The sequence below is a fragment of the Hyla sarda genome, chromosome 7, assembly GCF_029499605.1.
Source record: "Hyla sarda isolate aHylSar1 chromosome 7, aHylSar1.hap1, whole genome shotgun sequence".
Taxonomy (NCBI): Eukaryota; Metazoa; Chordata; class Amphibia; order Anura; family Hylidae; genus Hyla; species Hyla sarda.
Window position 1 is genome coordinate 104236339 of NC_079195.1, and position 23335 is coordinate 104259673.

Genomic DNA, 23335 nt, shown 5'->3' on the forward strand with positions numbered 1-23335 from the left:
ATATAAAATCTGGTATCGCTGTAATCAGGCGGCCTAAAGTATGAAACTAACATGTTATCTCAACCACAAGGTAAATGGAGTAGAAAAGAAAACTACCAAATCTGCTAAATTATCTTTTACAATTTGAATTTTACTTCACCTAATTATATAATATATATATTTATATATATATATATTTTTTTTTTTGGTCCAGAGAATATGTTATGGAATAATTAAAAGGTATCATTATAGTAGGTAGTTATGGCTATTATAGGGCGAGGAGGAATAAATGAGAGTGTAAAATCGAAAATTGGCACGGACAAGTGGATCGTCATGAGGGACAAGTAGATTTTGCTCCATTTTAGTCCCGTAGACAAGTATTTTTTTTATAAAATTTCCACAGCCCTGAATGTGTTGCAGTATTATTTTCAGGGGTACAGCATGCCACAGTATTATATTCAGGGATACAGTACATGCCTTATTATATTCAAGGGTACAGTATTATATTCAGGGGGTACAGTGTCTGGCTGTAATATATTCTGGAGTACAGCATGTGGCAGTATTATGTTTAGGGGCACAGTGTGTGGCACTACAATAGCAGGGGTACAGTGTGTGGCAATACAATACCAGGGGTGCAGTGTGTGGCAGTATTATATTCAGTGGCAGTGTTCAGGTTATACAGGGAACAGTAGGTTTTTCATCCTCCATACTGGAGTCACTCCTTTTACCCTGTGACTTATTAGGGTAGTAATGTTCTACAAAAGGCAGCATCTATTTCTTTCATGGCACTGTGGCCACTAGGTGTGAACAAGGCCTTAGCGTTCAGCTCGGACCTTTACCTAATGGCAGACCTGGATAAGCGGACCCTAACTAAAAAAGTTGATTAACCCTGGACATAAATGAACCAATTCACTGCCTGACGTTGTATGCCATTTACCACACACATTTCAATAAGGTTCTACAAGAAGTAACCTCACTAAGGCCTGGTTCACACCTAGTGGCCGCAGTGCTATGAAAGAAATAGATTCTGCCTGTTTTAGAACATTAATACCCTAATAATAAGTCACAGGGTAAAAGGAGCGACTCCAGTATGGAGGATGAAAAACCTACTGTTCCCTGTATGACCTGAACCCCGCCACACACTTCATATAATACTGCCACACACTGTACCACTGGTATTGTATTGCCACACACTGTACCACTGGTATTGCATTGCCACACACTGTACCACTGGTATTGTATTGCCACACACTGTACCACTGGTATTGTATTGCCACACACTGCACCACTGGTATTGTATTGCCACGCACTGCACCACTGGTATTGTATTGCCACACACTGCACTGGTATTGTATTGCCACACACTGCACTGGTATTGTATTGCCACACACTGTACTGGTATTGTATTGCCACACACTGTACCACTGGTATTGCATTGCCACACACTGTACCACTGGTATTGCATTGCCACACACTGTACCACTGGTATTGCATTGCCACACACTGTACCACTGGTATTGCATTGCCACACACTGTGCCCCTAAATACTTAGAAACATTTAACCTCAGGTAAAAGAGAATTACAACAGACAGAGCAAAAAAAGAGATAGACAAATTTGATGATGCTTCACATGACAGGTCAAAGTACACAACCATGTGATGTTACTCATGCAGATGGTAACAATCTAATGTCACACAATCTGTGTTAATAAATATTCTATTTACATTTGCTATAAGAGTATGTTCACACACAAACACAAAAAAACTCACTGTACTGGACACAGAAAATGTACAGATTTTTGTGGCCAAGAAAGCACAGTCCCTACCCATGCTCCTATTGGCATTAACAGCAGTGGAAAAATCAGGAGCGGTTTAGGACTGAAGCTCCCATTGGAGTCAATTGTACCTTCAGCCCCCAACCCTACCCTACCCATAGCTCAGAGAGAGTCACATATTCATTTTCTGTGAGCGTACCCAAAGTATCTTTAAAGTGTATCTGTCGTTAACAAAAACATTCTATATAATGTAGATAATACCATTATGGGGGAGATTTATCAAAACCTGTCCAGAGTAAAAGTTGCTGAGTTGCCCATAGCAACCAATCAGATCGCTTCTTTCATTTTTAACAAGGCCTCTGCAAAATGAAAGAAACAATATGATTGGTTGCTATGGGCAACTCAGCAACTTTTCCTCTGAACAGGTTGGGATAAAGCTCCCTCATAGGATATGTACGGTACATTTGTAATATACATTGGTTAAAAAATGTGTATAAATTTGTCCCTAAAGCTATTGCATGTATGTCTCTGTGGGGAGACCAAGTGCAGGAAGTGTTGGTGGATACGCAGGGCTCTGTGCACCCACGACACACATCAGAAATCTAAAATTGCCCTATTTTGACCACCTATAACTTTTTCATTTTTCCGTATATAGGGCGGTAAGAGGGCTAATTTTTTACACCGTCATCTGTACTTTTTATTGATACCACATTTGCATATATAAAACTTTTAGATACTTTTTAAATTTTTTGGGGGAATAAAATGTGACAAAAGAGCATTTTTGGACTTTTTTTACGTTTACGCCGTTCACTGTACTATTGTTATATTTTGATAGTTCGGGCATTTATGCACGCGGCGATACCAAACATGTTTATAAAAAATGTAAAAAAATATGCTTTTTTGGGGTAAAATGGGAAAAATTTACAATTTTCATTTTTATTGGGGTAGAGGATTTTTTTTTTTTTACTTTTTATTTTTACATTTTTCCATTATATATTATACACACACACCGTATTTATCGGCATATAACACACACTTTATAGGCTAAAATTTTTAGCCTAAAGTCTACCTGCATGTTATACGCCGATAAGCCGCTGCAGTTCAATGATTTAAAGCGGGCGCTTTAAATCAATGAACTGCAGCGGTTTTGCAGGTGCAGAGACCGCCAGGGCTGCCGGCTTCTCTGCCCCTGCCTGCCCTGGGGTCTAGAGCCCTGCTGCCGGCCCTTCTCTCCCCCTGGCTTTCGGCGCCGCTGCCCGTTCTCTCCCCCTTACTACCGGTGCCAGCACCCCATTGCCGGCGCCGATAGCCAGGGGGATAGAAGAGGCGCCGGCAATGGGGCAGCGGCGCCGACAGACAGGGGGAGAGAAGGGGCAGCGGCACTCATTGCCGGCGCCGCTGCCCCGTTGCCTCCCCCCATCCCCGGTTGCATAATTACCTGTTGCCGGGGTCGGGTCCGCGCTGCTTCATGCCTCCGGTGTGTGTCCCCTGCGTCGTTGCTATGCGCTGCACGGCGCGGCGCAATGACGTCACTCGTCATTGCGCCGCGCCATGCAGCGCATAGCAACGACGCAGGGGACGCACACCGGAGGCATGAAGCAGCGCGGACCCGACCCCGGCAACAGCTAATTATGCAACCGGGGATGGGGGGAGGCAACGGGGCAGCGGCGCCGGCAACGGGTGCCACTGCCCTTTCTCCCCCCATGTCTGTCGGCGCGGCTGCCCCATTGCCGGCGCCGCTTCTCTCCCCCTGGCTATCGGCGCCGGCACAGATAGTCAGGGGGAGAGAACGGGCAGCAGCGCCGATAGCCAGCGGGAGAGAAGCGGCGGCAGCAGGGCTCTAGACCCCAGGAAAGGCAGGGGGTGAGAAGCGGGCAGCGACGGCCTCTCTCCCGCTGCCTTTCCTGGGGGTTTATCGGGGTATACACGTGCACACGCACCCTCATTTTACCATGGATATTTGGGTAAACATTTTTTTTTACCCAAATATCCTTGGTAAAATGAGGGTGCGTGTTATAGGCTGGTGCTTGGTATACCCCGATACATACGGTGTATGTATGTATATATATTTATATATTTTATTTATTTAATTTATTTATTTATGGTAATTTATTTACTTATTAATTATTTTTTTATTAATTTTTTTTTTTAATTTTTTTTTTACACTTTTTATGTCCCCATAGGGGACTATCTATAGCAATCATTTGATTGCTAATACTGTTCAGTGCTATGTATAGGACATAGCACTGATCAGTATTATCGGCTATCTTCTGCTCTGGTCGGCTCAATCTCAGACCAGAGCAGAAGGCCCGAGGAGACGGACGGAGGCAGGTGAGGGGACCTCTGTCCTTCAATACAGATGATCGGCTCGCCGCAGCAGCGCTGCGGGCGATCCAATCATCTATTTTAACATGTGCATTGCCTCAGATGCCGTGATCTGTACTGTTCACGGCCTCTGAGGGGTTAATGGTGGACATCCACACGATCGCAGATGTCGGCCATTACCGGCGGGTCCCCGGCTGCTATCAGCAGTGTATGACGCGAGCACCACTCCGATGCTCGCGGTCATACACAGGACGTAAATGTAAGTCCTGGTGCGCGAAGTACCGCCAAGCCAGGATGTACATTTACGTCCGTGGTCGTTAAGGGGTTAAATCTACTGGTGCCAGAAAGTTAAAACAGACCTGTAAATTACTTCTATTAAAAAATCTTTACCCTTCCAGTACTTTTTAGCAGCTGTATGCTACAGAGGAAATTCTTTTCTTTTTGAATTTCTTTTTTTGTCTTGACACCTGATGCCCGTATCAGGAACTGTCCAGAGAAGGAGAAAATCCCCATACCAAACCTATGCTGCTCTGGACAGTTCCTGACATGGACAGAGGTGTCAGCAGAGAGCACTGTGGACAAGACAAAAAAGAAATTCAAAAAGAAAAATACAGCTGCTAATAAGTACTGGAAGGGTAAAGATTTTTTTTATAGAAGTAATTTACAAATCTGTTTAACTTTCTGGCATCAGTGCATTTAAAAAAATTAAATAAAAAAAGTTTTCCACCGGAGTACGCCTTTAAGACTTTTTTTGCAATTCTGACCACTCACTTTATGCATCAATAACAGATGCTTTTACCTTTTATTCTGATTCAGAGATTGTTTTTTCGAGACATTTTCTAATTTAACATACTGGTAAATTTTTGTAGTTACTTGCATCCTTTCTCGGTGAAAAGTTTTTGAAAATGTTGCATTTTTCTAACTTTGAAACTTTCTGCTTGAAAGAAAAATGGACATTCCAAGTAAATTATATATTGATTCACAAATACAATGTCTACTTTATGTTGGCATCATAAAGTAACATTTTGAAGACATAGGTAGAGATGAGCGAACTTACAGTAAATTCGATTCGTCACGAACTTCTCTGCTCAGCAGTTGATGACTTATCCTGCGTAAATTAGTTCAGCCTTCAGGTGCTCCGGATGGCTGGAAAAGGTGGATACATTCCTAGGAAAGAGTCTCCTAGGACTGTATCCACCTTTTCCAGCCCACCGGAGCACCTGAAAGCTGAACTAATTTATGCAGGAAAAGTCATCAACTGCCGAGCCGAGAAGTTCGTGACGAATCGAATTTACTGTAAGTTCGCTCATCTCTAATTATAGGGCTTCAAAGTACAGCAGCAATTTCCCAAATTTAAACGAAAAATTCTAAATCTAAATTTTTCAGGTACCAGTTAAGTTTGAAGTGGATTTGAGGGGCTTTTCTGTGACATTCAAAATGACATTCAGAAAGTTTGTTAACCCCTTTAGGTATTTCACAGGAATAGCAGCAAAGTGAAGCAGAAAATTCAAAAACTTGTAGACCCAGTTTTTGAATTTTTACAGGGGGTAAAAGGAGAGAAATCCCCCAAAAATCTGTAACCCTATTTCTCTCGAGTAAGGAAATACCTCATATGTGTATGTCAAATGCTCTGTGGGTGCACTAGAGGGTTCAGAAGGGAAGGAGCAATAATGGGATTTTGGAGAGTGACTTTTGCTGAAATGGTTTTTGGGGGGCATGTCGCATTTAGGAAGCCCCTATGGTGCCAGAACAGCAAAAACACATGGCATACTAGTTTGGAAACTACACCCCTAAAGGAACGTAACAAGGGGTACAGTGAGCCTTAACACCCCACAGGCCGGATGTGTAGATGGAAATAATTTGAGCTGCAGCGGAAAATTTGCTGCATCTCAAACTAGCAGGGGGGAACTCTCTGTAAACCCCTGCCCCTGTGAATTTGCATTCACATAGGAGGGGGGTACCCCTCCAGCTGTTGCAAAACTACAACTCCCAGCATGCCCTTTTCCTGTCCGTGCATGCTGGGGGTTGTAGTTATTAAACAGCTGGGGGCACAATTGGTTGCAAAACACAGAGTTTGCTACTTAACTCAGTGTTTCGCAACCAGTGTGCCTTCAGCTCTTGCAAAACCACAACTTTCAGCATGCACTTACAGCCGAAGGGCATGCTGGGACTTGCAGTAGTGTGCCTCCAGCTGTTGTATAACTACAACCCCCAGCATGCACAGACAGCCAAAGGGCATGCTGGGAGTTGCAGTAGTGTGACTCCAGCTGTTGTATAACTACAACTCCCAGCATGCCCTTTGGCTGTCCGTGCCTGCTGGGGGTTGTAGTTATGCAACAGCTGGAGGCACACTACTGCAAGTCCCAGCATGCCCTTCGGCTGTAAGTGCATGCTGAGAATTGTAGTTTTGCAACTGCTGAAGGCAAAACTACAACTCCAGCTGTTGCATAACTACAACCCCCAGCATGCATAAGCTACCAAAGGGCATGCTGGGAGTTGTAGTTGTGCCTTCTGCTGTTGCATAACAAAAAGTCCTAGCATGCATGCTAGGAGTTGTTGCTAAGCAACAACAGGAGGCCAGCCTTACCTCCTGCTGTTGTGCTCTGATGATCCTTCTGCCACCAGCGACTACGCTCTTCAGGTGAGGACACCCAGCGAGCAACAGGGACCGGAAATACTCAGGGCGCACAGGTACGCCCCCGAGCCCTTATGGAACGGGGATGCAGGGCATATGGATATGCCCTGCGCCCCCAAGAGGTTAAAGCAGTGCTGAGTAGGAAATATCTCATAATCCGTAATATTTTCTCCACAGACCGCACCTCAGAGTTGTCTTCTAGAGAACTTATTCTGGGTTATAACTCTAATCATAAAGAATTTTGCAAGTTCTGTAGAAAAAGTAAGCCCTAATAAGAAACCAGTATATTCTCAAGAGGATACTTAAAAATGTGTCATCCATTCACAGCCTTGCTTTCAAATACCTTTCTGCTTCAATTTCTCTTTCAATATATTTATTTATTTTAGTCAGCAAAAAGATTCTTGCTCAGGATGGATTCACGGCACACTGCTGTTATGTGTTGCAACCTTTAGGGGGGGAAAACAAATTTATGCTGACGTATTACCATGGCACACTGGCAAAGGCCTCATTTACTTTATTGGCCAAATGTCGTCAACTAGGGGGAGATTTATCAAAACCTGTGCAAAGGAAAACTTGCCCAGTTGCCCATTGCAGTTGCCAATGTCCTCTCCCTGATGATCCTGTATAAATTTGACACGTGAAACGCATTGGAATAAAATTTTTTGGCTGCATTGGCGATTATATGCACCTTTGTTTTTTCATCACTTGTTTTCTGTTTTATTTGGTTGCTTTGGAGCCCCGGGTTGTATATCTGACCCTCCTTTTACTGTATCTTCTAGTTTTTGTTTTTCTCCCTCACTTAGGTAGTGCAGGGACTGGCCCCGTGGTTGAGGCCCCCCTGTTAAGGAGGTGGGTCCCTCAAAAGGCAGGGACAGAGGGACGGGCATTCTCCCCCCCCCCCCCTTTCCATCTAACCGCCTACATATTGCTATTTAACGTTTAATTCATCTTAATATTATTACTACCCGCAATACCTCATCTACATACAGGTTATCTTACTTTATATTTGATAAATCAGCTGTCATTACTAACTATCTTGTTCTGACACTACACCCCTGGGCTCCTAACAATTATTTTGGGTCTGCACTGTATTACACTTTTCCTAATATTGTTCATAAGTTACTTTTTAAGTACATGATATTAAAGGTGACGGTTTAGCCTATTTTGATAGATCAGGAGGAATTTTTTCGATGACTTGTCAGAGTATCCTCGTGACTAAAGATGAGCGAAGTTACAGTGATTCGATTCGTCACGAACTTCTCGGCTCGGCAGTTGCTGACTTAAGCCTGTATAAATTAGTTCAGCTTTTAAGTGCTCCGGTGGGCTGGAAAAGGTGGATACAGTCCTAGGAGAGAGTCTCCTAGGATGGTATCCACCTTTCCCAGCCCACCGGAGCGCCTGAAAGCTGAACTAATTTATGCAGGATAAATCAACTGCCGAGCCGCGAGGCTCCTGACGAATCGAATCACTGTAACTTCGCTCATCTTTACTCGTGACCCCCATCAGTTTGTGTCTGGACTACAATTATTTGTGTAGCCCTAGGTCGGTGAAGCAGTTGCCTATAGCAACCAGATTGATGCTTTCATATTAAAGAGGCCTTGTTAAAAATGAAAAGCAAGCTGATTGGTTGTTATGGGCAACTGGGCCACTTTTTCTCTGGACAGGTTTTGATAAATCCCCCCCCCCCTAGTGAATACATTTCAGCCATTTACAGCACATAAACATTTGTTTTTAGCAGAATTCAAAAGTATGTTTTGCTCTTCTCTACGGCGCTTCCATAGAAATGAATGGAGAGTGTGCTATCTGTAGCTCGCTCTCCTATCAGAGACCCATGGTGCCAGGCAGGAGACTGCGGGGGCCCCAGCGGTCAGACCACTGTAAGTAATCAGACATTTTTGGATAAGGGATAAGTTGTTTTTCACCAGACTACCCCTTCCCGCTATGGGACGAATGCATACAGCACAATCACAGCCGAAGTCCCGCCACAGCTGCTGGAGCTGCAATCGCGCCATTCCCGCCAGCATTACCCCATAGATGCCGTGATCAATCCTGATAACACATTTATGGTGTTGACAGGCACACCAACGGCGGCAAAGCGATACGATCGTGGGTCGCTGTTGGTTGCTTTGGCAGCAGGAGGTCAGATCATGACCTCCTGTCTGCCTGCTACGGAAGCCTGTGAGATGCAGCACAGCAGGATCGCACAGGCTGTACATTGTGCAGCTGATCGGGTCATACTGAGCTGCAGTACAAATGTATTGCAGCATAGTATAACCTGTAAAAGTGTAAAAAATGTAAGAAAAAGTTGTTCAATAAAAGTATGAAGTGTAAAAATATTTTTTTTTTGCCCCTTTCCCAATAAAAGCCCTGTATTATCACCAAAAAAAGATCAGAAACACAAAACATATACATAATAGGTATTGCCACGTCCGTAATTACGTGTACTATAAAACTATCATGTAAATTATCCTGCACAGTGAACGCCTTAAAAAACAACCAAAAAAAAAATGAAAAATTTTGGTACAAATAGCAGAATAAAAAAAAAGATCAAAAGGTAGCATATATCTCAAAATTATACCAATAAAAAGTAGAGTTCATCCCGCAAAAAATAAGCCCTTCTCAATGGCATCGGATGAAAAATAAAAAAGTTAGGGCTGTTGGAAAATGAATGGCAGAAAGAATTTTGCTCAGAAAAGGAAAAGGAACATAGAAAGTGATATAAAATGGGTATCGCCATAATCGTACTGACACAGAATAAATATAACATCACTTTTACCGCACAGTGTACACTGTAAAACAAATGAAAAAATGCCAGAAATGTTCCACTTTTTCACTATATTTTGGAGTTATTCACAAAAAATTCTGCATGTGTCAACAAAAATGCACCACTTATATTTAGTACAATATGTCACGAAAAAAACTCTCTCAGAATTGCTCCGCTCAGAAAAAGCGTTCTAAAATGATTACCATTTAGGGTGGGTTCACACCGAAAATTTTGTACACACGTTTTGATACAGTTTAGTCAGGTTTTGAGGAATCAAAAACCTGATTAAAAAAACTGCATTGCAAAAATGTGGTGTGAACCTACCCTTAAAGAGATACATGACAAATAAAAATAGAGAGCCTGGTCATTAAGATAAAAAAGGAGTCTGTCCTTTAAAATTATCCCCCATACTGCCGGCAGTAAAAAAAATAAAAATAAAAATGTACATACCTTCGTCCACTCCCCCAGTGCCTCCGGTAACCAGCTCCGGTCTCCGCCGTGATCCGGAGCTGGTTACCGACTCTGCCAGTGATAGGCTGAGCGGCAGTGTGATGTTTTTGGCCCCGGCAGCAGGTGTCGGTGTAGTGAAGAATTTTGTGTCCTGAAGCGTTCTCACACTGCCGCTCAGCCGAACGCCGGCCGAGTCGGGACTTCGCTGCGGCCGGTGATTGGCTGAGTGCAGTATGACTCGCACCACCAGCAACCAGGAAGAGGGTCGCGGCGGAGACCAGAGCCGGTTACCGGAGGCCCCGGGGGAGCGGAGGAAGGTATGTACATCTTTATTTTTTTTTACTGCCGGCAGTATGGGGGACAATTTTTATATTCCGGACCTCTCCTTTAAGGGGTTAAGCCTCTTAGGCATGAAGGCCACTGGAGTCCTCTTCCACTCCTCCTGCAAACTCAGGTGGCAGCTAATGTGGTTTCACATTGGGTCTATTCACACATACATTCTGCGCAGATTTGATATGCAGGATTTTAAGCAGTGTTCAGTTTACATTGAAATCTGCAGCAGAAAATCCTGCGCATCAAATCTGCGCAGAATACTGTACGTGAGAAAGGCTGACGGATACGATTAATGGGGGCAGGAAAGCAATATGGACCTAGCCTTACTCTCCTGAAGGGGTGCAACCTGCCCAACACCCCATCAAAAGGGGTACTCTAGTGGAAAACTTTTTTATTTATTTTTTTAAATCAACTGGGGCAAGAAAGGTAAACAGATTTGTAAACTACTTCTATTTAAAAATGTTAATCCTTCCAGTACTTTTTTTTTTCTTTTCTGTCTGACCACAGTGCTCTCTGCTGACACCTCTGTCCATGTCAGGAACTGTCCAGAGAAGAAGAGGTTTGCTATGGCGATTTGCTCCTGCTCTGGACAGTTCCTGAAATGGACAGAGGTGTCAGCAGAGAGCACTGTGGTCAGACAGAAAAGAAAAAAGTACTGGAAGGATTAACATTTTTAAATAGTAGTTTACAAATCTGTTTACCTTTCTTGCACCAGTTGATTTAAAAAAAAAAAAAAAAAGTTTTCCACTAGAGTACCCCTTTTAAAGGGGTGTTGGGCTGGTTCACAAAGAAAATAACTTCCTCGGTAGTATACAACAGCTGAAGAGTACTGGAAGGACTCAGATTTTTATATAGAAGTAATTTACAAATCTGGCACCAGTTGACTAAAAATAAATAAAAAGTACCCCTTTAAAGGGGTGTCGAGCTGGCTGCACCCCTTCAGGAGAGTAAGGCTAGGTCCACATTGCATTCATGACCCCATTAATCGTTATCTGTCAGCCTCCCAACAAATTCTGGATGCTGATGTATACTGTTAAAGGGGTACTCCTCCCGTGGAAAAATCAACTGGTGCCAGAAAGTTAAACAAATTTGTAAATTACTTCTATTAAAAAATCTTAATCCTTCCAGTACTTATAAGCTGCTGAATGCTATAGAGGAAATTGTTTTCTTTTTGGAACACAGAGCTCTCTGCTGACATCTCTGTCCATTTTAGGAACTGTTCAGAGTAGGAGAAAATCCCCATAGCAAACATATGCTGCTCTGGACAGTTCCTAAAATGGACAGAGGTGTCAGCAGAGAGCACTGTGGTGATGATGTCAGCACAGAGCTCTGTGTTCCAAAAAGAAAATAATTTCCTCTGTAGTATTCAGCAGCTAATAAGTACTGGAAGGATTAAGATTTTTTTATAGAAGTAATTTACAAATCTGTTTAACTTTCTGGCACCAGTTGATAAAAAAAAAAAAAAGTTTTCTATGGGAGTACCCCTTCAACCGGAGCAGCGGACTCCATTCACTTCTAGCACTGAATGGAGTCACCTAGTAGCTTCTTTTGGAACACATCTGCTATTCTGAGCAGACTTAAAGGAGTAGTCCAGTGGTGAACAACTTATCCCCTATCCTAAATATAGGGGATAAGTTGCAGATCGCTGGGGCCCCCCCGAGATCTCCTGTACGGAGCCCCGACAGCCCACGGGAAGGGGGAGTGTCGACCTCTGCACAAAGCGGCGGCCGACATGCCCCATCAATACAACTCTATGGCAGAGCCAGAGCGCTGCCTTCGGCAATCTACGGCTCTGCCATCGAGATCTATTGAGGGAGCGTGTCGGCCACCGCTTCGTACAGTGGGAGACACCCGCTATCTGGCCAAAGAGCCTGTCCCCCGTACAGAGAGATCACAGGGGCCCCCCGCAATCTCAAACTTATCCCCTATCCTTAGGATAGGGGATATGTTTTTCACCACCGGACTACCCCTTTAAAGACAGGGGTTGTTGTACTTCTAAAATAGCGCATGCATCCTAGGAGTCAATAGGTGACTTTGTTTGGCCATAGAAGTGAATGGGGTCCACTGCTTCCATTAACAGTATATGTAAGCATCCAGATTCCGGCAGGACGCTGATAGATACGATTAATAGTACAAACGCAGGTCATTGTAATGAGGGAACCCGCCAGTATTTCATGCCAAAGGTGATCAGGACAATATGACCTGCTGACAGTTTCCTATGATGACTTACACCGCTGTTCAAACCTCACATCAGCCATACTGCTCTGCTTTCCCCAGTAGTTCAGTACCATACACACAACGCTTGGCCACTACTCACCTCTCCTCGCTGTCAGGCTGTGTTCATATGAGTGTATGACATGCTACAGAGCAATGTTTCCCAACCAGGGTGCCTCCAGCTGTTGCAAAACTACAACTCCTAGCATGCCCGGACAGCCAACGGCTGTCCGGGCATGCTGGGAGTTGTAGTTTTGCAACAGCTGGAGGCACCCTGGTTGGGAAACACTGCAACAGAGGATGGGGTCATTAGACCAGCGTCCATAATACAGGCTAATAAATGACCCAAGAAACAGGCTGGTGTGAATGCAGCCTATGGAAGCCTGACATCTACAGAGAGAGAGCAGAGCCCAGTGCAGGGCAAGAGGGGGAGACAGGAGAGGACTGTGTATAGGTGACATCAGGGAGTGCCCTGCAATATATATATATATATATATATATATATATATATATATGCAGCAGCTCTATGTTATAGTGATATGCGCATACTAAACAAGTGTGAACAGGCCTTGAGCAGGAGCGCAGTACACAGAGCGTGTCCTGTCACTCAGTGTCATGTGTTCACAATAACAAGCGTTCAGAACACACTCCTGGCTCTGCTACATACAGCGCGCATTCACACACAGCGCCCATACTCACCCGAAGTCTCCACGTTCACACACTCGGCGACTCCGGGCGGCTCAGTGACGTATATGCTGCGCGCGGTGACCGGGGGAGGGGGTGGAACATTCCAGGGAGTTCTGGGTTACCGGGAGGGGGAGCCTGAGTACCGAGTCGCCTGACGTACGGGTTACGTCATCTGTTCCGCTGGAAACTACCCGAAGGTTCCCGACTCAGAGTCCGGACCGGTAGTCATGGAGCTCGCCCTGTGGTGAGGCGGGGCCATAGATAGTAATACATGTAGTAATAGTAATACGTCACTACATGAGGCGACTTAGGGTGCATGCACACCACGTTTTTGCAATACAGTTCCCTATCAGTTTTTTGATGAAAAACGGATTCCTCAAAACCTGACTAAACTGTGTCAAAATGTGTGTACAAATTTTAATCCGTATACGCTTTGAAAAATAATGTCCGGTTGCGTCCGGTTTTTAAAGAAAAGAAAGTTTAAGTTTTTAACTTTTCACTCCATTTTAAATAAAGTTTCACTTGTATGTTGTATGTTGAAAACCGGATGGAACCGTAAGCACATACAGTTCTGTACGGTTCCCATTGACTCCCATGTTTTAAAAAAACGTATACGGTTTAGTACAGTTTTTCACCTGGACAAAAAATGTTGTAGACTACGGTTTTGGGTACGGGTAAAAAAAATGGATAAAACCGTATAAGACTGAAAACGGACTAAACCGGATCATGCGTTTGACAATGCATACAGTTTTCTATACAGTTCCATACAGTTTTTAACTTGAAACCGTATGCGGGAACTGTATAGCAAAAACGTGGTGTGCATGCACTCTTACACACGTTTGTGGTGCGCTTTCGCTCCGGTTCTTTACTGTTGTAGCCTTTTGAAGCTAAATTGTCTAAGGTTCCATTCACACATGGCTTCTATAATGGACAGCTATTCTATATTTATCTTCCAGAAGTGACAACATTGTAGGTTTATGAAAGGTATTGCTGAATAATCTACTCAGTACCCCTGGTACTGGTTCTCTGTCTTTTCTGTACCCCTGGTACTAGGTCCAATTTGGCTTAAGGCTTGTACTGGCCAGGAGAGCGTCTTATCAGGTGTGGAAAAAATACATGCACACAAGATGCCGTCTAAGTACGCTCTGTTTTACTATTTGCCAACGTTCATATATATATATACCATGTTGCTTAATAGTTACAAGTCATCAGTACACAAGAACAGGATGTACGTGCACAACAGTTAGGAATCAGCAGTTGAGAAAACAAGAAGTACGGTACGAGCCTTGTGGTTACAAACGGCAGAATTAAGATACATCATACAAGATTACAGAATTATGATATATATCATACAAGATTACAGAATTATGATATATATCATACAAGATTACAGAATTATGATATATATCATACAAGATTACAGAATTATGATACACATCATACAAGATTACAGATCTGTATTATTCTATCAAGACTCTTGTACCCTTCAATCCCCTCTTAAAACCAGTTGTCACTTTAGACAACTTGGTTTTTCTTGTATTCTATTTTCTTTTGAAAAGTCTTTATGTAGGCAGTATATGTAGGCAGTATATGTAGGCAGTATAGCCTTCTGCTGAGTGACGGTGAAGTAGAGGGACTTGGGTGTCTGATGAGGTGGAGAGGAGGATTTTAGTATCTGCAGCAGGTCTTGGCTTGCAGTGTTTCATACATAAGAAAATAAGTTTTATTGATACATATACTATAAGGGCAATGACAGTAATGTGTATTATGAGCTGCAGAACGCCCCCTATCCATCCTCCTACGCCCTTGAGCCAGGTAGCGGGATTCAATATTGAAAAGATATCCCCCCACCACTTATCCCTGTTGATTTCATTGTCTTTGGCATATTTGTCCCTCAATTTTTATATGTTCTCAAGCTGGTGGTGCATCTGAATTGTTCCTGAAGTGTCTATGTAATGGCAACAAGTAGGACCTATGATTTGACACATCCCTCCTTGAGCTGCTGTGAGATAGTCCAAGACTATTGCGTGTTGGTTAGTCACTATCATCAGTTGATTTTGCACGGACACAGAGGTATTAGTAATTTCTAAAATGTCATATATTTGGTCGTCGAGGTAGTTAGTGGCTTCGACTAACTTATCCCATATTTGCATCACCATTGGATATATAAAAATGGTGCTAAAAATCTTGTTGGTTATTTCCATTTGTACAACATGTGGCCTACCGTTTTCCCTTTCTTTGTTATCTGCTGCTCTTCGGTATAACATATGTTTAGGAGCTGCTCTCATGTCAATGTCATTGTTGGATATGACAAAGGTGGAGGGGATAAGTCTAGCTAGGGTGCATGTGCCTTTGACCCCTACCGGCAACCACTTGTAGGCTTCCCTACCACATACCCAATAGATGTCTCGTGGGAGCTCCCAGAAAGAGGAATGTTGATTGATAAGTTTGTTAACTATGTCAATGAGTCTAGAGGCATTTGTTAAGTAACACCAGGAAGGTATCTGCCCTAATCTACCTCAGTAGCCCACATCTGGGTTATTACATATTGGATCAGTAAGTTGGTATTCTGACGTGTCATTGCATGGTTGGTGTCCTGTTATATTATAGCAGTCTACGTCTTGAGTAGCCTGAGTAAAGAGGGTGTTATTTGGCCATTTTGGGTCATGTAAGTACCTTTCTATCTGGCTGGGCTTAAGAAGATCAGTACTTGCGGATGTCCTGTGAAAACTAACTTTTATTGCTTCTGTGGGGATCGCTCCTAGGTCTAGTATATGTGTGACCACTCGAGTTACCCAGGAACCCCCTTTGAAAACCAACATTTGGTGTGGTCCTGGGCCTGGGCTGCTTAAGTTTCCCTGCCACCATGGCTGCCCCACCCATCCTACTATAGGAATACCCACTGAGGTGTTTCAGTTCTTTGCATATGGTGTCTCCTTGTCAGCAAGCATGTCAAAACAGTCTCCCTGAAATAATACATATGAGGGCACAGGGATAGCAAAGTAGGGCATGCTTTGGGCAGACACAGGGGCATGGGTGCATATCCAACAATCCTTCGCAGTGAGGTTTTGTGCTAACATTATATGGTGTTTCAGGAACTTATCGTTTGGGTGTCTCTCTAATTCATTCTGTAGAGTCACCGTGGGGTGAATCAAAGTCAATAAAGTCATTAATGCAAACATCAGGAGACTTAGTTTCTTCAACCATCTGCCAGAACAAGGCCAGGGCATCAGCGGGTACATCTTTCGGTAGGCTTTCAAGGTCAGGGCTGTCTGCCCCCGTTATTACCTCCTTTGGGTAATTTTGAACGAGTTTGATCCGAGAGGCGTGGATCCAAGAAGGGCTGTCTTCCGTGAGAACCGCCGTCCTCGTCACGGCAACAACTGTGGTTGGGGGTCCAAAGGTGAAGTCTCCGGGCTTCTTTCCTTTCGACAGAGTTTTAACCAGGACAGTGTCGCCTTCCTGGAACTGGTGTGTTGGTTCCTGTGGGAGAGAAGGAGAATTACAGACAACATTTTGTTCTACTTTATCAAGGGTTTGGATGAGGTCTGTGACATATTGTTCCCTTATCTGGTTGAGGTCCCCTTCTTCTGTTATAAGTGGTTGTTGGGCCCATGGAGTCGGGAAAGGCCTACCCATGAGAATCTCAAAAAGGGGAGAGTTTTAAAGTCTTATGGGGGGTCTTTCTAATTTCTGAGAGTATGATGGGAAGGACTTGTTTCCACTTCTCAAAGGTGCTCCCTGTGGCCTACTCCGTGGAAATGAGCAATAAAACTGGGGCACTGTGTTGGGGTATGCATGGTGTCCCCTCTTTGCAGATCAATCCTGTTACAGGATTTTTCTGCAATACCGGATAACACCAATCATATTCCTCTTGTTCGGGAACAGAGGACTGGAGAGAGAAGAGTTTTTTTTATTTATTTTTTTCGAGTGAAGGAGGTGTAAGAACTGGTAACATCAGTGAGACAGGTTGTTGTGTAGCAGCCAGTTTGGTGGTGTGGTCTGCTAGAGCATTGCCCTTTGAAATGTGATCAGTCCCACGTGTGTGTGTGTCCTGCAGTGAATGATGACTAATTGTGATGGTAGGGATGTCCGACATCACATCATCATGAATTTTCAGGCCAACTAGTGCGCAGGGCCAGATGTAGGGGAGGCATACACCATTTTCAAGTATGGATTACTGAGGAGAATTACCTCATATCCAGAGAGCCGTTGTGTTTACATGTGTTGTGTATGTAGGCCTTTAAGGAGAGAGATAACATCATGAGAAGTGTACAAGGTAGTGTCATGTCCTAAAGTGAGGATGGTAGCTTGTTCAACAATCATAGCACAGGCAGCAAGAGCTCGCAGACATGCCGACATCCCCTGTACGGAGACGGGCATCACCTTTGAGAAAAAAGGCACAAGGACGTAGTTTACCTCCATGAAACTGTATCCGCACACCCGCCATGGTTTTACAATTGTCTCGTGCATACATGTGGAAAGGCAAATTGTAATCTGGGAGGCCTAGTTCTGGACTCGTCATTAAAAGCTTTGTACATTTATGAGGACCATTTGATTAGATCTGGTTTGCCTGATAGGGTTGCATCTCTATGAGCAGTCGGGAATCCACTGTCTGCAGTAGTTAATCATACCCAGAAAAGATAGCATTTCCTTCTGGGCGTGCGGGGTTACCAGGCCCGCTACAGACTGGACTCTAGACTTGCTCAACTCCCTTTTCCCTTTTGGCAGAACAAAACCCGGATATTCAACCTGTTCACAACACCATCCTCAAGGCAGGCCTCCTCAGAGAAACTACACATTAACAAATCATCAACATTTTGGAGGAGAACAGAACCCTGGGGGGTGTGCCATGATTGTAAAAAGGCTTGGAGGACAATGCTGAACACAACTGGTGAATCAGCATACCCCTGGGGCATTGCACACCAGGTTAACTGTAGTCCCTCAAAGGAAAAAGCAAAAAGGAGTCTGGTCTCTTTGTCCACTGGGATCGAGAAGAAAGCATTCTTCAGATCGAGGACAGAAAAATGAGTTGCCTGTGCTGGGATTGATGACAACAGTTGAGTGACATCAGGAACTATAGGGGCAATAGGCACAATTAGTCTGTTGATGGCTCTCAAGTCTGGTACAAAACAGACAGTACCATCGGGTTTGAGGACCGGATTAATTGGAGTGCAGTAGGGAGAGACAGTATGTTCTAAAACTCAAGTGTGTAGGAAATGTTTGATCATAGGGCGGATACCTTTGATTTGTTTCCTATGACAAGGGGTGCTGTTTATGGTAGACCGGGAGAATGTCTGGTTTGAGTCTTGCCTTGTATGATGTACTGTCAATGTGTCCCACATCATGGTCTCCATGTGATCAGACAATGGGATCTACCTCAGGTGGGACTTGGGTCGGGGACATAACAGGATAATGTCCAGCAGGATAGTACCCTGCAGGTGTGACTATGGGTGCGAGGTCAGACGTGACATGTAACCTGGACGGGGATGCAGTGATATGTAATTTGAGTTTACATGTGAGGTCTCTTCTCAGGAGGTTTACAGGGCATTCAGGTATGATGCGAAAGGAATAGAAGGTTAAATGGTCACCCTCGGGACATTGTATATACAGGTACTATGAACATACTCAATTTCAAACAGTAGACATATATATATATACATATACACACACATATATATATATATATACATGCACATACATACATATCCCCTGAAAAACAAAACTATTTCAGATCCGAAGAAGAGGAAGAGGCTGTCATGCTCCCTGTAAACCCCGCCTTACTCCTCCCAAACCTCTATGTCACCAGTCACCACCCCTTTGAGTCTGGCTTCTTGTCTTTCCCTAATTCTGGTCAGTCACCATGAAACGTCTATTATCACATGTGTTACTGACTGTGTTACTTAACATCAAGAGACATACAAGAAACATAACATGTAACAATATACTTAACGTACAACACACAGGGCCCACATTCTCACCAAAGATATATAAATAAAAGTGTACACAGCTCTCTCAAAAATTTGAAAAATAATTATCTCCAATGCGCATTGTTTATAATCCAGTAAACCATTAGCTTGATTTTAAATGCCTAAAGTAATGTTTATCAATTAAATAGTGATCACTTTTTTATTTATTTTATCTTCTTGGCCAAATTTCTTCTCTTATTACTCCTGTAATATAATCAGACAATTAATCGCATTTCCTGATAAATTTAATTTTTTTTGGCATCAACCCTGTGTTACTGTGAAGGCAAGAAATTAATGAAATATCATCAAATAGTTCAATTTAATACCACGTGAATATATTTTTCTTTTAACACCATTTTCATTACAACACAACAGCTTCACAGGGAAAACATTCACTGGTCATTTTCTATACACTCCTGATTCTATACACCTCACACATATATAACATACTTTATATCATAAGAACCATCCTATAAACGCCATCATATGACCACATACACAGGGCTTTCCAAGCGATTTACCACATCACTCCATTCCATAGCATTGAACACTCATCTTCACTTCATTTATTCCAGCAGTGTCAGCTCTGCTCATCCTACATTCCTCACACTGCTTCACATGCTTTCTCCTTCACAAATCACCTGCTTTTCCACCAAAACTTTGAGTCTCTATTTCTGACAACAATCTCTAATCCTATCAAACAATTTACACAGCCCTGCATCATAACGCCAACATGATGTGAACCTTTCCCAAAATTCAGTAACAGTTTCACCTAGTTTTTGTTTGCATGCCACAGCAATAGGCAGTGATGATTTTTGTTTGAAAACTTGGTTCCTCTTCTAATTCTCTCCATATATGCTCTCTACCCTTCTCGAGATTACAAATGTAGTTGTTAGAGTGGGGGTCAGGTGGTATTTATCATTGGCCCCCTCCCTTGGGAATGGGCTGGAGTCCTTCTGACCAACCAACTATATCATCTATCCACGGATTCACTAAATCTTATCCTGTAGGGCTAACTTGGGCCACATAAGCCTTACATGTTTCACCGGGAAGGGGAGGAGGATATGACTTAGATGATTTGGAACCCATTGTCACGATGCCGGCTGGCAGGTAGTGGATCCTCTGTGCCAGAGAGGGATTGGCGTGGACCATGCTAGTGGATCGGTTCTAAGTCACTACTGGTTTTCACCAGAGCCCGCCGCAAAGCGGGATGGTCTTGCTGCGGCGGTAGTGACCAGGTCGTATCCACTAGCAACGGCTCAACCTCTCTGGCTGCTGAAGATAGGCGCGGTACAAGGGAGTAGACAGAAGCAAGGTCGGACGTAGCAGAAGGTCGGGGCAGGCAGCAAGGATCGTAGTCAGGGGCAACGGCAGGAGGTCTGGAACACAGGCTAGGAACATACAAGGAATGCTTTCACTGGCACAATGGCAACAAGATCTGGCAGGGAAGTGCAGGGGAAGTGAGGTGATATAGGGAAGTGCACAGGTGAAGACACTAATTGGAATCACTGCGCCAATCAGCGGCGCAGTGGCCCTTTAAATCGCAAAGACCCGGCGCGCGCGCGCCCTAGGGAGCGGGGCCGCGCGCGCCGGGACAGGACCGAGGGAGAGCGAGTCAGGTACGGGAGCCGGGGTGCGCATCGCGAGCGGGCGCTACCCGCATCGCGAATCGCATCCCGGCTGGCAGCAGAATCGCAGCGCCCCGGGTCAGTGGATCTGACCGGAGCGCTGCAGCGGAGAGAGTGTAGCGAGCGCTCCGGGGAGGAGCGGGGACCCGGAGCGCTCGGCGTAACAGTACCCCCCCCCTTGGGTCTCCCCCTCTTTTTAGGGCCTGAGAACCTGAGGAGCAGACTTTTATCTAGGATGTTGTCCTCAGGTTCCCAGGATCTCTCTTCAGGACCACAACCCTCCCAGTCCACTAAAAAAAAAGTTTTCCCTCTGACCTTTTTAGAGGCTAAGATCTCTTTGACAGAGAAGATGTCCGAGGAGCCGGAAACAGGAGTGGGAGGAACAGATTTGGGAGAAAAACGGTTGAGGATGAGTGGTTTAAGAAGAGAGACGTGAAAGGCATTAGGGATACGAAGAGAAGGAGGAAGAAGAAGTTTGTAAGAGACAGGATTAATTTGACACAAAATTTTGAAAGGACCAAGATAGCGTGGTCCCAACTTGTAGCTAGGGACACGGAAGCGGACATATTTAGCGGAGAGCCATACCTTGTCTCCAGGGGAAAAAACGGGAGGAGCTCTTCTTTTCTTATCCGCGAACCTCTTCATGCGTGAAGAAGCCTGTAAGAGAGAATTTTGGGTCTCTCTCCATATAATGGAAAGGTCACGAGAAATTTCATCCACAGCGGGCAGACCAGAGGGCAAGGGGGTAGGGAGGGGGGGAAGAGGGTGACGGCCGTACACCACGAAAAATGGGGATTTGGAGGAAGATTCAGAGACTCTGAAGTTATACGAGAATTCGGCCCATGGAAGGAGATCTGCCCAGTCATCCTGGCGGGAGGAAACAAAATGTCGCAAATAATCACCCAAGACTTGGTTAATTCTTTCTACTTGTCCATTGGACTGGGGATGATATGCAGAAGAAAAATTTAATTTAATCTTGAGTTGTTTACAGAGAGCCCTCCAGAATTTAGACACGAATTGGACGCCTCTATCCGAGACGATCTGCGTAGGCAACCCGTGAAGACGAAAAATGTGTACAAAAAATTGTTTAGCCAACTGAGGCGCTGAAGGAAGACCAGGAAGAGGGATGAAATGTGCCATTTTGGAGAATCGATCAACGACCACCCAAATAACAGTGTTGCCACGGGAAGGGGGTAAATCAGTAATAAAATCCATACCAATCAGAGACCAAGGCTGTTCGGGGACAGGCAGGGGATGAAGAAAACCAGCGGGCTTCTGGCGAGGAGTCTTATCCCGGGCACAGATAGTGCAGGCTCGCACAAAGTCCACAACATCCGTCTCCAGAGTCGGCCACCAATAGAAGCGGGAGATGAGTTGCACAGATTTCTTGATGCCCCCATGACCAGCGAGATGGGAGGAGTGACCCCATTTGAGGATTCCGAGGCGTTGGCGTGGAGAAACAAAGGTCTTTCCTGGAGGAGTTTGCCTGATGGAGGCTGGAGAAGTGGAGATCAGGCAGTCAGGTGGAATGATGTGTTGCGGAGAGAGTTCAACTTCTGAGGCATCCGAGGAACGAGAGAGAGCATCGGCCCTAATGTTCTTATCGGCAGGACGAAAGTGAATCTCAAAATTAAATCGGGCAAAGAACAGAGACCACCGGGCCTGGCGAGGATTCAGCCGTTGGGCAGACTGGAGGTAGGAGAGGTTCTTGTGGTCGGTGTAAATAATAACTGGAAATCTTGATCCCTCCAGCAGATGCCTCCATTCCTCAAGTGCTAATTTAATGGCTAGAAGCTCTCCATCCCCGATGGAGTAGTTCCTCTCCGCCGGAGAGAAGGTCCTAGAAAAAAAACCACAAGTGACAGCATGCCCGGAAGAATTTTTTTGTAAAAGAACAGCTCCAGCTCCCACTGAGGAGGCATCAACCTCCAATAGGAAGGGTTTGGAAGGGTCAGGTCTGGAGAGCACGGGAGCCGAAGAAAAGGCAGACTTGAGTCGTTTAAAGGCGTCTTCCGCTTGAGGAGGCCACGACTTGGGATCGGCATTTTTTTTGGTTAAAGCCACGATAGGAGCCACAACGGTAGAAAAATGTGGAATAAATTGCCTGTAATAATTGGCGAACCCCAAAAAGCGTTGGATAGCACGGAGTCCGGAGGGGCGTGGCCAATCTAAGACGGCAGAAAGTTTGTCTGGATCCATTTGTAGTCCCTGGCCAGAGACCAAATATCCTAGAAAAGGAAGAGATTGGCATTCAAACAGACATTTCTCAATTTTGGCATAGAGTTGATTGTCACGAAGTCTCTGAAGAACCATACGGACATGCTGGCGGTGTTCTTCTAGATTGGCAGAAAAAATTAGGATATCGTCCAGATATACAACAACACAGGAGTATAACAGATCACGAAAAATTTCATTGACAAAGTCTTGGAAGACAGCAGGGGCGTTGCACAGGCCAAAGGGCATGACCAGATACTCAAAGTGTCCATCTCTGGTGTTAAACGCCGTTTTCCACTCATCCCCCTCTCTGATGCGGATGAGGTTATAGGCGCCTCTTAAGTCCAATTTAGTAAAGATGTG

General features: G+C 44.5%; 2 protein-coding genes across 16 annotated transcripts in view; one reads left to right on the forward strand and one right to left on the reverse strand.

The window, feature by feature from the left end:
• Nucleotides 1-13311, reverse strand: part of HERC4 (HECT and RLD domain containing E3 ubiquitin protein ligase 4) — a 174591-nt gene extending 161280 nt beyond the window's left edge. For 3 of the 6 annotated variants that reach the window (XM_056530279.1, XM_056530278.1, XM_056530273.1), the window contains exons 1-2: nucleotides 13174-13304; nucleotides 7057-7159 (exon numbers count right to left, since the gene is read on the reverse strand). The gene's annotated coding sequence lies outside the window, so the exon portion shown is untranslated. Of the gene's footprint in view, nucleotides 1-1952; nucleotides 1976-2014; nucleotides 2094-7056; nucleotides 7160-13173 lie in introns of those variants that run through there. The other 3 variants (XM_056530274.1, XM_056530275.1, XM_056530276.1) reach the window with 3 other exon arrangements.
• The window catches only part of MYPN (myopalladin), a 346898-nt gene continuing 325714 nt past the window's right edge, over nucleotides 2152-23335 (forward strand). For 5 of the 10 annotated variants that reach the window (XR_008846301.1, XR_008846300.1, XM_056530260.1 and 2 more), the window contains exon 1: nucleotides 13326-13405. The gene's annotated coding sequence lies outside the window, so the exon portion shown is untranslated. Of the gene's footprint in view, nucleotides 2179-13290; nucleotides 13406-23335 lie in introns of those variants that run through there. The other 5 variants (XM_056530265.1, XM_056530270.1, XM_056530264.1 and 2 more) reach the window with 4 other exon arrangements.